Source organism: Arachis hypogaea, chromosome 15 (genome assembly GCF_003086295.3).
Source record: "Arachis hypogaea cultivar Tifrunner chromosome 15, arahy.Tifrunner.gnm2.J5K5, whole genome shotgun sequence".
Classification (NCBI taxonomy): Eukaryota; Viridiplantae; Streptophyta; class Magnoliopsida; order Fabales; family Fabaceae; genus Arachis; species Arachis hypogaea.
The window spans coordinates 118,344,412-118,359,290 of NC_092050.1; the positions used below are offsets into that span (position 1 = coordinate 118,344,412).

The 14,879-nt window shown below is 39.7% G+C and overlaps 1 non-coding gene across 1 annotated transcript; it reads left to right on the forward strand.

Annotated features, from left to right (window-relative positions):
• The first annotated feature begins 2,362 nt into the window (after nt 1–2,362).
• Nucleotides 2,363–2,466, forward strand: LOC112753669 (small nucleolar RNA R71). Its single transcript, XR_003178043.1, has one exon. It is a non-coding gene; the product is annotated as a small nucleolar RNA R71 (small nucleolar RNA).
• Nucleotides 2,467–14,879: the final 12,413 nt, after the last annotated feature.

Genomic DNA, 14,879 nt, shown 5'->3' on the forward strand with positions numbered 1-14,879 from the left:
AGGAACCCCTCACTGGACTTTCAACTCCTAAACAGGTAGGCAGCCTGGCACTGAACGCCAGTGAGGAACCCCTGACGTGGCGGAATTTGGCGAGTTAAGAATTTATTATAAGAGATACGTTGCAAGTACAGTTCTTAACTAACCAAAATTCTGCTTATCAATTTAGAAGGGGTTGTCACGAAATTAAAATTAAAATACTGGGAGTATGAATCCCAGGTCGTCTCCCAACGAGTTACAGAAAGGTGTGCTATTTTATTAATCAGATGTTGTCTAAAATGGTTTGAGTTGATAAACAGGAAATTAAATCAGAGAAATTATGTAATTTAAATAAAAACCTTGACTGGGAGTAGATTAGTTGGAAGCCCTATTCTTGTTGGAGTACTCTCAAGATTAATTAATGATTGAAGGTTGTTCTGCTTAGTTATCCTTTACTAGGTAGAGGAAAGTCAAGCAAGTTGGAAGGCAATTTCTATTCACAAGTCCTAATCCTCTCCCTTGGGAAGGATTAGTGTCAATGACTAGAGTGCGATCCAACAATAAACCCAATTACAATTTTTCTCTTGAGTAATTCAACTCAAGGTTTCCTTTCAATCATCTCCCAATCAAGTTATGGAACTACTCGCTCATTATGAATGTAAATTTCACAAAATAAGGAAGAGAAATATTGAACGACATGATAAATAATAATCAAAAAGATCAATTAAAAATAAAAACAGTTCTTGTATTAATAAATTCTAAAAATAATCCAATAATAATTCTGAATAAATTGAGGACATGGAAGAGTAAGAGACAAGTAAGAAAACAAACTAGAATGACGAAGTCTTGACGGAGGTAATAACTTTTCTCAATATCCCAATCCAAAAAGCGATAAAATCAAAATCCTAAGAACTATGAATGTGTAGAGAGAAAACCTAAAGGAGGAGTAAAATTAGATCTAAAACTAAAACTATGCGGAATGAATGTTGTCTGTGGTCTCTGCATGTTCCTCGACTCTAATCGGCTTTTCTGGGCCGAAAACTTGGTCAAAACAGGGCCCAAAATCGCCCCCAGCGAATTCTGCAGATCGCGCATGTCACAAAGAGCCTTCTCTACTGTAATTTCTCCTATAATACAAGGGATCTGAAAACTCCCAGGATCCTTCAGTTTCTGAGGTAGTTTATGCTGAATAATAGCACTGCACTCTTCAGTTAGTATCACAGTCTCATTGTTCTTCCAGCTTCTCTTTTTAGTCATTAGCTCCTTCAAAAACTTGGCATAGAGTGGCATTTATTCTATGGCTTCAGCAAAGGGTATGTTGATTTGTAGCTTCTTGAAGATTTCCAAAAATCTCAAGAACTGGTTGTCATCTTCCTTTTTCTTCAATAGCTGGGGATATGGAGCTCTTGAGATGTTCAGTTGGGGTATCCCTTTTTCTTTCTGTAGACTTGGCGTGGGAGGTTGAACTCCATCTTGCTCTTCTCCCTTTTCATTTGAGCCTTCTTCTTGTGGTTTTTGGGGATATTCCTTCAGTTCCTTCCCACTCCTAAGTGTGATAGCTTGACACTCCTCTCTTTTGCTTGAGTGGGCGTCATAGCAAAAGTTGTGGTTAGGGAGCTGCTTAAACAGATAGCTGATTTGTGTCTCCAGTTTCGTGATGGCAGCATTTTGATTCTGCATGTTGGACTGCACTTCCTCTCTGAATGCTTTACTGTCTCGAATGTCTCTACATACTCCTTCAATTAAGGTTTCGATCTTAGAAAGCTTGTCATCAATTGATGGGTGATTCGAAGTAGATGTGTTATTTTGGTTTTGATAAGCATATGAAGAAGTGTTGTTGTGGGGGTGTTGAGACGTCCTCTGTGTGAATTGATGGTGAGCTGCATTGTTGTTGGAGTTGTAACGTCTCTGGTCTTGGTTTTGATCTTGCTCACCTCCCCACCCAAAGTTTGGGTGGTTTCTCCATCCAGGGTTGTAGGTCTTGGAGTATGGATCATAGTTTTTCCTTGGTGAACTCCCAATGTAGTTGGCTTGCTCCTGACTCCCCTCTGCTTCTTCATTCACTCCTTCTTGGATTGTTGATGAAGTGGAGATTGCTGCTACTTGGTTCATCTCCATCTTCTTGGTGAGGTCAGCCAGCTGCTGGGTAATGAGCTTGTTTTGGGCCAACAGAGCATCTACATTGTTTAGCTCTATTACTCCTCTTGTGTTCCCTCTTTTGGAAGCATAGAAGTAGTCGTTCTCTGCTACTGTTTCAATAACATCTATGGCTTCCTCAATGGTCTTCTTCTTGTTCAAAGATCCTCCAGATGAATGGTCTACGGCCTTCTTTGACTCATAAGAGAGCCCTTCATAGAAAACGTGCAGCTGCACCTATTCGTTGAACATGTCAGGTGGACACCTCCTTGTTAAGTCCTTGAACCTCTCCCATGCTTCATATAGAGTCTCACCATCTTGTTGCCTGAAAGTTTGGACCTCAGCTCTCAGCCTATTGATTCGTTAAGGAGGGTAAAATCTTGCTAAGAATTTCTTCACCACGTCTTCCCAAGTTGTCAAGCTTTCCCTTGGGAAAGATTCTAGCCATTTGGCTGCCTTGTCCCTGAGTGAGAATGGAAATAAGAGTAGTCTATAGGCGTCAGGATGAACACCATTAGACTTCACTGTGTCACATATTCTCAGGAAGGTGGTTAAATGTTGATTGGGGTCTTCTTGAACACTTCCTCCAAACGAACAGTTGTTCTGAACAAGGGTGATGAGCTGTGGTTTAAGTTCAAAGTTGTTGGCATGGATTGTTGGCTTTTGGATGCTACTTCTACAATTGCCTGGGTTTGGATTGATGTAAGACCCCAAAACTCTTCTATCCTCCCCAGCATGATTTGCTCTACCTCCTCCCCCATGGTTGTGATCTTCTTCTTCATGATGGTTTTCCATGTTGTCTTCCATGTTTGTTTCAAAGAATTCCTCTTCTTCCTCAGCACCAACCACTTTCTTTCCTCTTGCCTCCCTCCTTAATCTAAGGAAGGTCCTCTCAGGTTCAGAATCGAAGGAAGTTGAAGCCCCACTTCTTCTCCCTGTCATACAACCATCAAGTGCAAGTAAGAAAAGATAGGTGCAGAAAGTATTTGTGTCAGAATTACTGTTAGTTGTGGGTGATGCAATATATCAAATAGTTAGTGGGTTAGCAAACAGAATTGAAAATAACAAAGAAGAACAAAAGAGTAGAGGGGAAGGGAAGAAGTTTAACTAAAACAAAAAGTAAATCACTCAAACAGAAAATGAAATTCACAAAATAAAAATGCTCAATCTAGTGATCTTCCAATTTAATCATTGTTGATGCACAATCAATCCCCGGCAACGGCGCCATAAACTTGATGCACGGAAAACTTGTCTCACAACAAATCTCCCTTCAGCAAGTGTACCGAATTTGTCGTCAAGTAAAAACTCACAATAGAGTGAGGTCGAATCCCACAGGGATTGATCGATCAAGCAACTTTAATTAGAAGAATGTTCTAGTTGAGCGAATCCAGAATTTGGGTTGAGAGTTGCAGAAAATAAAATGGCTGGAATGTAAATAACAGAAAAGTAAATGCTAGAATTAAAGAACTGGAAGCAAATGACTGAAAATAAATTGCAGAATTGTAAATAGGAATGGGGGATTTGCTCATAAAAGTAAATGGCAGAAATTAAAGAAAATGGGTAAGATCAGAGATGGGGAGTTCATTGGGCTTAGGAGATGTTGCAATTCTCCGGATCAAGTTCATTTTCATCTCTTCCTCAATCAATGCACTCATTGATCTCCTTGGCAATCTTAAGTGATTGAATTACAATTTCTTGCAATTCAATCTCTCAAATCTTGATCAATAGCCAATTCCTTGGTCAATTGCTCATGAGAAGAGATGAAGTATGGTCACTGATAATACCACATGCATTTCCCAAATCAAGTGTTGAGAGGGTTATAGTCACATACCCATCCAAACCCAATTTGGTCCAGCATGAGAAAGCATTTCTAGCTTGATCTCTTCATTCCTCTTTCAAGGTTCAAAAGAGATCCAAGTTTGAATAGCTTCTCTTCCAAGATAACTACTCAATTGGATGAAGATCGAAAGCTTTCAAGTAAAATCAAGAGAAAAGATAGAAGAAGAATAATGAAAATTAGTATTGATCCATCAAATTACAACAGAGCTCCCTAACCCAATGAAAGGGGTTTAGTTGTTCATAGCTCTTGAAAATGAAAACAAAGATGGAGAATACATCATAAAACTAGAAAATGCAGAGAAAGTAAAATACAAAGAGTAGTTCTCTTTTTCCAGCCTCCAGAACTCTTTTACAATTCAAAGCTACTCCTATATATACTACTCTTCTCAGCTTCTAGTTTGCTCTTCAAGTCTTGGGCCTTTGGATCTTGAGTTTGAAGCAGTTCTTTTCTTCATTTGGGCTTGGCTTTACTTGCAGAGAGAAAGTGCTAAGTGGGCAGAGACTTCAGCTCAGGGCGTTAGGGGTGTTAACATTTAGTGAAAGTATAAGTTCGAGAACGTTAGTGACACTTAACATTTTCACTAACGTTCCAATGTACCCCTTTGCCTCACGTTAGAGCCCACGTTAACTATGTTAACGTGGCTTCTAACGTGGCCTTGCCAAACTTCGAGAACGTTAGTGACACTCAACATTGTCACTAACGTTCCAGTGTGCCCCTTTTTGCTTCACATTAAAGCTCCACGTTAACTAGGTTAACGTAGCTTCTAACATGGCCTTGCCAACCTTCGAGAACGTTAGTGACACTCAACATTGTCACTAATGTTCCAATGTGCCCCTAGATCTCACGTTAGAGTCCACGTTAACTAGGTTAACGTGGCTTCTAACGTGGCCATTCTTAGCCATCCCAATGTTAGTGACAATGTTGAGTGTCACTAACGTTGGCTCATCATTCATTCCTCATCGTTAGCTTCCATGTTAACTAAGTTAATGTGGAAGTTAACGTGGCTCCGTGGGGGGTTATGTGGTTGCTTCCAATGTTAGTGACAATGTTGAGTGTCACTAACGTTGGCGACAACTCTCACTTCTTACGTTAGCTCCCACGTTAACCAAGTTAACGTGGGAGTTAACGTGGTGTGTTGCATCCTTAGGCCAACGTTAGTGACAATGTTGAATGTCACTAACGTTGGCTTCTCTTTCCCCCTTTAACGTTAGAGGCCACGTTAACTAAGTTAACGTGGGCTCTAACGTGGCCACTTATGAGTGTTTGCTAATGTTAGTGACAATGTTAAGTGTCACTAACATTGGCTCAACTTCCCTTTTCCACGTTAGAGTTCACGTTAACTTAGTTAACGTGACTCTTAACGTTGGCAATGATGGCTATGAGAGTGTCATTGGCAATCACTTTTCTCATTAACCTTGCAAGTTTCCTCCCTTTCCTTGCTTCCTTTCGTCCTGAAATCAAGCAATAGAGTGCATCAAAGTTCTAGTCCAAGTCAAGGGCAATGCAACATACAATTTGTCACTAAACTTATGCAAAATCCTCATGAAATAATGTAAAATGCACAATGTATGCTTGAGTCAAGGTGTAAGTGGATATCTATCCAAAACTAGCTTATTTCCTAAGGAAATGCATGAAACTAACCTAAAAACAGTAAAGAAAAGGTCAGTGAAACTGGCCAAGATGTCCTGGCATCAATTGCTAATTTCAAAATTTTTTTAATTAATTAATTAATTTAGTTTTCGATTTGCTTTTATTTTATTTTCTTTTTGTTTTTGAAATTTTATTTTATTTTCCATTTATTTTACTTATTATTTTCGGTTACTTTTAAATAAAAAAAAATAATTCATATCAATTCCCTTTTCTCCATCATGGACATAAGTGGAAGTGAACAGTCCAGAAGGACTCTGGGGTCATATGCTAACCCCATTACAGCTGCATATGGGAGTAGCATCTGTATACCTCCCATCAAAGCAAGCAGCTTTGAGCTAAATCCTCAGCTCATTATCATGGTGCAGCAAAATTGCCAGTATTCCGGTCTTCCACAAGAAGAACCTACTGAGTTTCTGGCACAGTTCTTACAAATTTCTGACACAGTACATGATAAAAAAGTGGATCAAGATGTCTACAGATTACTACTATTTCCATTTGCTGTAAAAGATCAAGCTAAGAGCTGGTTAAATAACCAACCCACAGCAAGCATAAAAACATGGAGACAGTTAACAGACAAATTTCTGAATCAATTCTACCCTCCAAAAAGGATGACACAGCTAAGGCTGGACATCCAAGGATTTAAACAAGAGGATCAAGAATCCCTTTATAATGCTTGGGAGAGGTACAGAAGGATGCTGAGAAAATGTCCCTCTGAAATGTTTTCATAGTGGGTACAGTTAGACATCTTCTACTATGGGTTTACAGAAAAAGCTCAGATATCCCTAGACCACTCAGCTGGTGGATCTATACACATGAGAAAAACAATTGAAGAAGCTCAAGAGCTCATAGATACAGTTGCTAGAAATCAACATCTGTACTTAAACAATGAGTCCTCCATAAAAGAAGAGGCTGTGGCAGTAACTACTGATCCTAATCCTCAAGAACAGATTGTTGAACTTAATTAGCAATTACTCCTTATGACAAGACAATTAGCAGAATTTAAGGAGATGCTCCAAGACACTAAAAATGCTAACAAGAATATGGAAGCACAATTGAATCAGACAAGACAGCAACTATCTAAACAGATAACAGAAGAATGCCACGCTATCCAATTAAGGAGCGGGAAAACATTGAATAAATCAGCTAAAAGTAGCAGAAAGCCAAGAAAGGAACAACTGACAGAGGACGACCAAACCACTGCTCAAAATCCCTCTGAGGACAGCAAGAGCCCAGAGAGGAATAACTTTGGCGTTCAAACACCAGAAAAGGGTAAGAAAGTGGCGTTAAACGCCCAAAAAACATCCAATCCTGGCATTCAAACGCCACAAAGGGGTCAGACACTTGCAAGTGCTAATAACAACCCCCTTAAGTAGGCTTCTTCAACCACTTCTGTAGGGAATAAACCTGCAGCAACTAAGGTTGAAGAATATAAAGCCAAGATGCCTTATCCTCAGAAGCTCCGCCAAGCAGAATAGGATAAACAATTTGCCCGCTTTGTAGACTATCTCAGGACTCTTGAAAAAGATTCGGTTTGCAGAGGCACTTGAGCAAATACCCTCTTATGCTAAGTTCATGAAAGAGATCTTAAGTCATAAGAAGGATTGGAGAGAAACTGAAAAAGTGTTTCTCACTGAAGAATGCAGTGCAGTCATTCTGAAAAGCTTACCAGAGAAGCTTCAAGATCCAGGGAGCTTTATGATACCATGCACAATAGAGGGTGCTTGTACTAAGACAGCTCTATGTGACCTTGGAGCAAGTATCAACCTAATACCTGCATCCACTATCAGAAAGCTTGAGTTGACTGAAGAAGTCAAACCAACCCGGATATGTCTTCAACTTGCTGATGGCTCCATTAAATACCCATCAGGCATAATTGAGGACATGATTGTTAAGGTTGGGCCATTTGACTTTCCCACTGACTTTGTAGTGCTGGAAATGGAGGAGCATAAGAGTGCAACTCTGATTCTAGGAAGACCTTCCCTAGCAACTGGACGAACTCTCATTGATGTCCAAAAAGGGGAAGTAACCCTGAGAGTCAATAAGGATGAGTTCAAGTTAAATGTTGTCAAAGCTATGCAGCATCCAGACACGTCAAATGACTGCATGAGCGTTGATATTATTGACTCCCTAGTGGAAGAGGTCAATATGACTGAAAGTCTTGAATTAGAGCTAGAGGACATCTTTAAAGATGTTCAGCCTGATCTGGAGGAATCAGAGGAAATAAAAGAACCTCTGAAAATCCCTCAGAAAGAGGAGAAACCTCCTAAACCTGAGCTCAAACCACTACCACTATCCCTGAAATATGCATTTCTGGGAGAGGGTGACACTTTTCCAGTGATCATAAGCTCTGCTCTAAATCCACAGGAAGAGAAAGCACTAATTCAAGTGCTAAGGACACACAAGATAGCTCTTGGGTGGTCCATAAGTGACCTTAAGGGCATTAGCCCAGCAAGATTCATGCACAAGATCCTATTGGAGGATGATGCTAAACCAGTGGTTCAACCACAGAGGCGGCTAAATCCAGCCATGAAGGAAGTGGTGCAGAAAGAGGTCACTAAATTACTAGAGGTTGGGATTATTTATCCTATTTCTGATAGCCCCTGGGTGAGCCCTGTCCACGTTGTCCCCAAGAAGGGAGGTATGACAGTGGTTCACAATGAAAAGAATGAACTGGTTCCTACAAGAACAGTTACAGGGTGGCGTATGTGTATTGACTACAGAAGGCTCAATACAGCCACCCGAAAGGATCACTTTCCTTTACCATTCATAGATCAGATGCTAGAGAGACTAGCAGGTCATGATATTACTGCTTTTTGGATGGCTATTCAGGTTACAACCAAATTGCAGTGGATCCTCAGTACCAAGAAAAAACAGCATTCACATGTCCTTCTGGAGTATTTGCTTACAGAAGAATGCCTTTTGGTCTGTGCAATGCACCTGCAACTTTTCAGAGGTGCATGCTCTCTATCTTCTCTGATATGGTAGAGAAGTTCCTGGAAGTCTTCATGGATGACTTTTCAGTATTTGGAGACTCATTCAGCTCCTGTCTGGATCATCTAGCACTTGTCTTGAAAAGGTGCCAAGAGACTAACCTGGTCTTAAATTGGGAAAAATGTCACTTTATGGTGACTGAAGGAATTGTCCTTGGGCACAAAATTTCAAGCAAGGGAATAGAGGTGGATTAAGCCAAGGTAGAGGTAATTGAGAAATTACCACCACCTGCCAATGTTAAGGCAATCAGAAGCTTTCTGGGGTATGCAGGATTCTATAGGAGGTTCATAAAGGATTTTTCAAAAATTGCAAAACCTCTAAGCAACCTGCTAGCTGCTGACACGCCATTTGTGTTTGACACAGAGTGTCTGTAGGCATTTGAGACCCTGAAAGCCAAGCTGGTCACAACACCAGTTATCTCTGCACCTGACTGGACATTACCATTCGAACTAATGTGTGATGCCAGTGACCATGCCATTGGTGCAGTGTTGGGACAGAGGCATAACAAGCTTCTGCACGTAATTTACTATGGTAGCCGTATTTTAAATGATGCACAGAAGAATTACACAACCACAGAAAAAGAGTTACTTGCAGTGGTTTATGCCATTGACAAGTTTAGATCCTATTTAGTAGGTTCAAAGGTGATTGTGTATACTGACCATGCTGCTCTTAAATACTACTCACAAAGCAGTATTCAAAACCTAGGCTCATAAGATGGGTGTTGCTTCTGCAAGAGTTTGATATAGAAATAAAAGATAGAAAAGGGACAGAGAACCAGGAAGCTGATCACCTGTCCCGGATAGAACCAGTAGCAGGGGCATCCCACCCTCCTACTGAGATCTCTGAAACCTTTCCGGATGAGCAACTCTTCGCCATTCAGGAAGCACCATGGTTTGTAGACAGGAAAAGGAAGAAGCATGAAAGGCTTCTCTCAATACAGAGTCAAATAAAACCCCCACATTCAAACTCTAAGTTTGGTGTTGGAAGGCCACAACCAAACTCTAAGTTTGGTGTTAAGAGGCCATCATCATGCTCTGAGTATCTGTGAGGTTCCATGAGAGCCCACTGTCAAGCTACTGACATTAAAGAAGCGCTTGTTGAGAGGCCATCCAATTTTACTTATCTATGTTGATTTCTATTTTCCATTGTTATTTTATGTTTTCTGTAGGTTGATGATCATGTGAAGTCACAAAAACATTTGAAAAAGCAGAAACAAACTGAAAAACAGAATGAAAAATAGCACACCCTGGAGGAGAAGCCTACTGGCGTTTAAACGCCAGTAAAGACAGCAGAATGGGCGTTAAACGCCCAGTCTGGCACCATTCTGGGCGTTTAACGCCAGAAATGGGCACCAGACTAGCGTTTAACGCCAGAAAAGGGCAAAAAGCTGGTGTTAAACGCTAGAAATGGGCAGCAACCTGGCGTTTAATGCCAGGATTGGCAGCAGAGGGCATTTTGCACGCCTAATTGGTGCAGGGATGAGAAATCCTTGACACCTCAGGATCTGTGGACCCCACAGGATCCCCACCAACCTCAACTCACTCTTTCTCATTTCTTCACACCTTTTCGTAATACTCTTCCCAAAATAACCTCTACCAATCACTTCCATTACTCCTCAAAAACCATCATACAAACCACCTACACCTACCCACTCAAATTCAAACCATCACTCCTTCCTTTTCCACATCATAACCACCTAAAACCCCCTTGGCCAAATAATTCACACACCTCCATCTCCTCCATCTCTTCATGTTCTTATCCTTTCTTCATTCTTTTGCTCGAGGACGAGCAAACCTTTTAAGTTTGGTGTGGAAAAGCTCAGCTTTTTTTGTTTTTCCATAACCATTTATGACACTTAAGGCCGGAGAAACCTCTAGAAAGAGGAAAGGAAAGGCAATTTCTTCCACCTTTGAGTCATGAGAGATGGAGAGATTCATCTCAAAGGTCCATCAAGACCACTTCTATGAAGTTATGGCTAAGACTTTTCATTGAAGAGGACAAGCCCATTACTAAGAAAAGGATGGAGCAAACAAGAGAGCCCACTCATGGACCTCAACAAGAGCATGAGGAAAATCCTCATCATTAAATTCCTGAGATGCCTCAAGGGATGCATTTTCCTCCACAAAACTATTGGGAGCAAATTAACACCTCCCTAGGAGAATTAAGTTCCAATATGGGACAACTAAGGGTGGAGCACCAAGAGCATTCCATCCTCCTTCATGAAATTAGAGAAGATCAAAGAACCATGAGAGAGGAGCAACAAAGGCAAGGAAGAGACATTGAGGAGCTCAAGCACTCCATAAGATCTTCAAGAGGAAGAACAAGCCGCCATCACTAAGGTGGACCCGTTCTTTAATCTCCTTGTTCTTTATTTTCTGTTTTTCGAAAATTGTGCTTTATGTTTATTTATGTTTGCGTCTTTATTACATGATCATTACTGTCTAAGTGTCTATGCCTTAAAGCTATGAAAATGAATCCATCACCTTTCTTAAAATGAAAAATGTTTTTAATTGAAAAAGAAAAAGAAGTGCATGAATTTTGAATTTTAAAACAATTTAGTTATTTTGATGTGGTGGCAATACTATTGTTTTTCTGAATGAATGCTTGAACAGTGCATATTTTTGAATTTGATTTTTTATGAATGTTAAAATTGTTGGCTCTTGAAAGAATGATGGGAAAAGGAGAAATGTTATCTGATGATCTGAAAAATCATAAAATTGATTCTTGAAGTAAGAAAAAGCAGTGAATAGAAAGCTTGCAAAAAAAATATAAAAAAAAAGAAGAGAAAAGCAAGCAGAAAAAGCCAATACCCCTTTAAACCAAAAGGCAAGGGTGATAAAAAGGATCCAAGGCTTTCAGCATCAGTGGATAGGAGGGCCCACAGGAATAAAATCCTAGCCTAAGCGGCTAAACCAAGCTGTCCCTAATTATGTGCTTGTGGCGTGAAGGTGTCAAGTGAAAACTTGAGACTGAGCGGTTAAAGTCGTGGTCCAAAGCAAAAAGAGTGTGCTTAAGAGCTCTGGACACCTCTAATTGGGGACTCTAGCAAAGCTGAGTCACAATCTGAAAAGGTTCACCCAGTTATGTGTCTATGGCATTTATGTATCCGGTGGTAATACTGGAAAACAAAGTGCTTAGGGTCACGACCAAGACTCATAAAGTAGCTGTGTTCAAGAATCAACATACTTAACTAGAAGAATCAATAACACTATCTGGATTCTGAGTTCCTATAGAAGCCAATCACTCTGAACTTCAAAGGATAAAGTGAGATGCCAAAACTGTTCAGAGGCAAAAAGCTAAAAGCCCCGCTCATCTAATTAATACTGATCTTCATAGATGTTTTTGGAATTCATTGTATGTTCTCTTCTTTTTATCCTATTTGATTTTTAGTTGCTTGGGGACAAGCAACAATTTAAGTTTGGTGTTGTGATGAGCGGATAATTTATACGCTTTTTGGCATTGTTTTTAGTATGTTTTTAGTACATTTTAGTTAGTTTTTATTATGTTTTTATTAGTTTGTAAATAAAAATAACTTTTCTGGGCTTTACTATAAGTTTGTGTATTTTTTTGTGATTTCAGGTATTTTCTGGCTGAAATTGAGGGACCTGAGCAAAAATCTGATTCAGAGGCTGAAAAAGGACTGCAGATGCTGTTGGATTCTGACCTCCCTGCACTCAAAGTGGATTTTCTGGAGCTACAAAAGCTCAATTGGCGTGCTCTCAATTGCTTTGGAAAGTAGATATCCTGGGCTTTCTAGCAATATATAATAGTCCATACTTTGCCCGAGATTTGATGGCCCACACAGGCGTTTCAATTCAGCTCAAGAATTCTGGCGTTTAACTCCAGAACTGGCACAAAAGCTGGAGTTAAACGCCCAAACTGGCATAAAAGCTGGCGTTTAACTCCAAGAAATGTCTCTTCACATGAAAGCTTCAATGCTCAGCCAAAGCACACACCATGTGGGCCCTAAAAGTGGAATTTTACAATAAACACCCAAGCTTACTCATTTTCTGTAATCCTAGGTCACTAGTTTACTATAAATACTACTTTCAGTGATTCATATTGTACCTCATGACACTTTACACGTTTCTTATTGTAATCTTCTACGGCATGAGTCTCTAAATCCCATTGTTGGGGGTGAGGAGCTCTGCTGTTCTTCATGAATTAATGCAATTACTACTGTTTTCCATTCTATCACGCTTGCTTCTATTCTAAGATATTCATTCGCACTTCAACCTGATGAATGTGATGATCCGTGACAATCATTATCATTCTCTCCTATGAATGCGTGCCTGACAACCACCTCCGTTCTACATGCAATCAAGCTTGAATGTGTATCTCTTGGGTTTCTAATCTAAGATTGGAACCTTCGTGGTATAAGCTAGAATTATTGGCGGCCATTCCTGAGATCCGGAACGTCTAAACCTTATCTGTGGTATTCTGAGTAGGATCTGGGAAGGGATGACTGTGACAGACGCAAAAGGATCAATGGATCCTATTCCGACATGATCGAGAACCGACAGATGATTAGCCGTGTGGTGACAGCGCATTTGGAACATTTTCACTGAGAGGACGGGAAGTAGCCATTGACAACGGTGATGCCCAACATAAAGCTTGCCATGGAAGGAGCCTTGCGTGCATGAAGAAGAAGATAGTAGGAAAGCAGAGATTCAGAAGACAAAGCATCTCCAAAGCCTCAACCTGTTCTTCATTACTGCATAACAAGTATTTATTTCATGTTCTTTTACTTTTTACAATTAAATCTGAGAATTATTGATATCCTGACTAAGAGTTACAAGATAACCATAGCTTGCTTCAAGCCGACAATCTCCGTGGGATCGACCCTTACTCACGTAAGGTATTACTTGGACGACCCAGTGCACTTGCTGGTTAGTTGTGTGGAGTTGCAAAAGTGTGATTGTAATTTCGTGCACCAGGGTGCATAGCACGGGCATTTCATGCCCAAAGAGCTAACAGAGCTGGCGTTAAATGCTAGTGAAAGCACACCTTCTGAGTGCTCAATTCTCACTCAAGAAACCCCTATCCCAGAACCAAAGGAAGCCAAGGCTCACATAAAGACCATAGAGGTTCCTTTGAATGCACTTCTGTAGTGCATAAGTTCTAATGAATACTCAACCTCTGATAAGGATGAAGACACTAAGGAAGAGCAATTTGTTTGGTATCTAGGAGCTCTCATGAAGCTGAATGCCAAGTTATTTGGTATAAAGCCTTTGGAGGAAGAACCTCCACTTGTTACCAAAGAACTTCATGCTTTGGTTCAGCAGAGGCTACCTCAGAAGCTTCTAGATCTTGGATGCTTCCTGATTCTTTGTACCATAGGCACCATGACCTTTGGGAAGGGTTTGTGTGACCTAGGGTCAAGCATCAACCTCATGCCACTCTCTGTAATGGAGAAGCTGGGAATGCTTGAGGTACAAGCTGTAAACATCTCATTAGATATGGCAGACAAGACAATCACTACAAGAAAAACACCCATTCAAGTACACTTGAAAAGTGTAGCCAAAAGTGAAGAAAAATGATGCCTTAGGCTACGGCTACGCTTTCTGGGCTACGGCTACACTTTTTGGGGTGATTCCTATTCGGCCGTTGCCTATTCTCAAAGGCTACGCTTTTCTGCACCAAGGGCTACGCTTTTGGCGTTTGGGAATAGGGTGCGCTTTTTAAGTGATGCTGTCCAGGACCAAAGGCTACGCTTTTCAGCTTCCATTTTTGCCAGAATAGGCTACGCTTTTCAACGCTACTGCATCACCTGTAAAGCGTAGCCACATTGTATACCATGACTACTTTTTATAAGTGTAGCCTTAGATCTCTCTTTTTTTTGTATACTATAGCTACTGTATATAAGTGTAGCCTTAGGTTTTTTTTTCTATATATATATATATATATATATATATATATATATATATAATTATCTAATAATTATTAATATAACATAATAATTAATATGATTACATGTATAATAATTCTGCATTTTTATTTAAATGAGTTGAATATTATAAAATAAAAATAAATACATAATTATACTAAATAATTTCTTTAAATAATAAAAATGATCTTTCAACAAAATATATTTCATTAAATTCATTAAAATATACTATCACTAAAATTAATTACTACAACATAAAATATTTCATTAAATTCACAAATTCACAAAATGAAATTTTTATAGCCTCTTTCATTAATCAATAATTATTGTACAAGTTTGCTTTATGATGCAAATAAAATGAGATCATACTATGAGAAAAGAAAAAAACAATCCTTATAA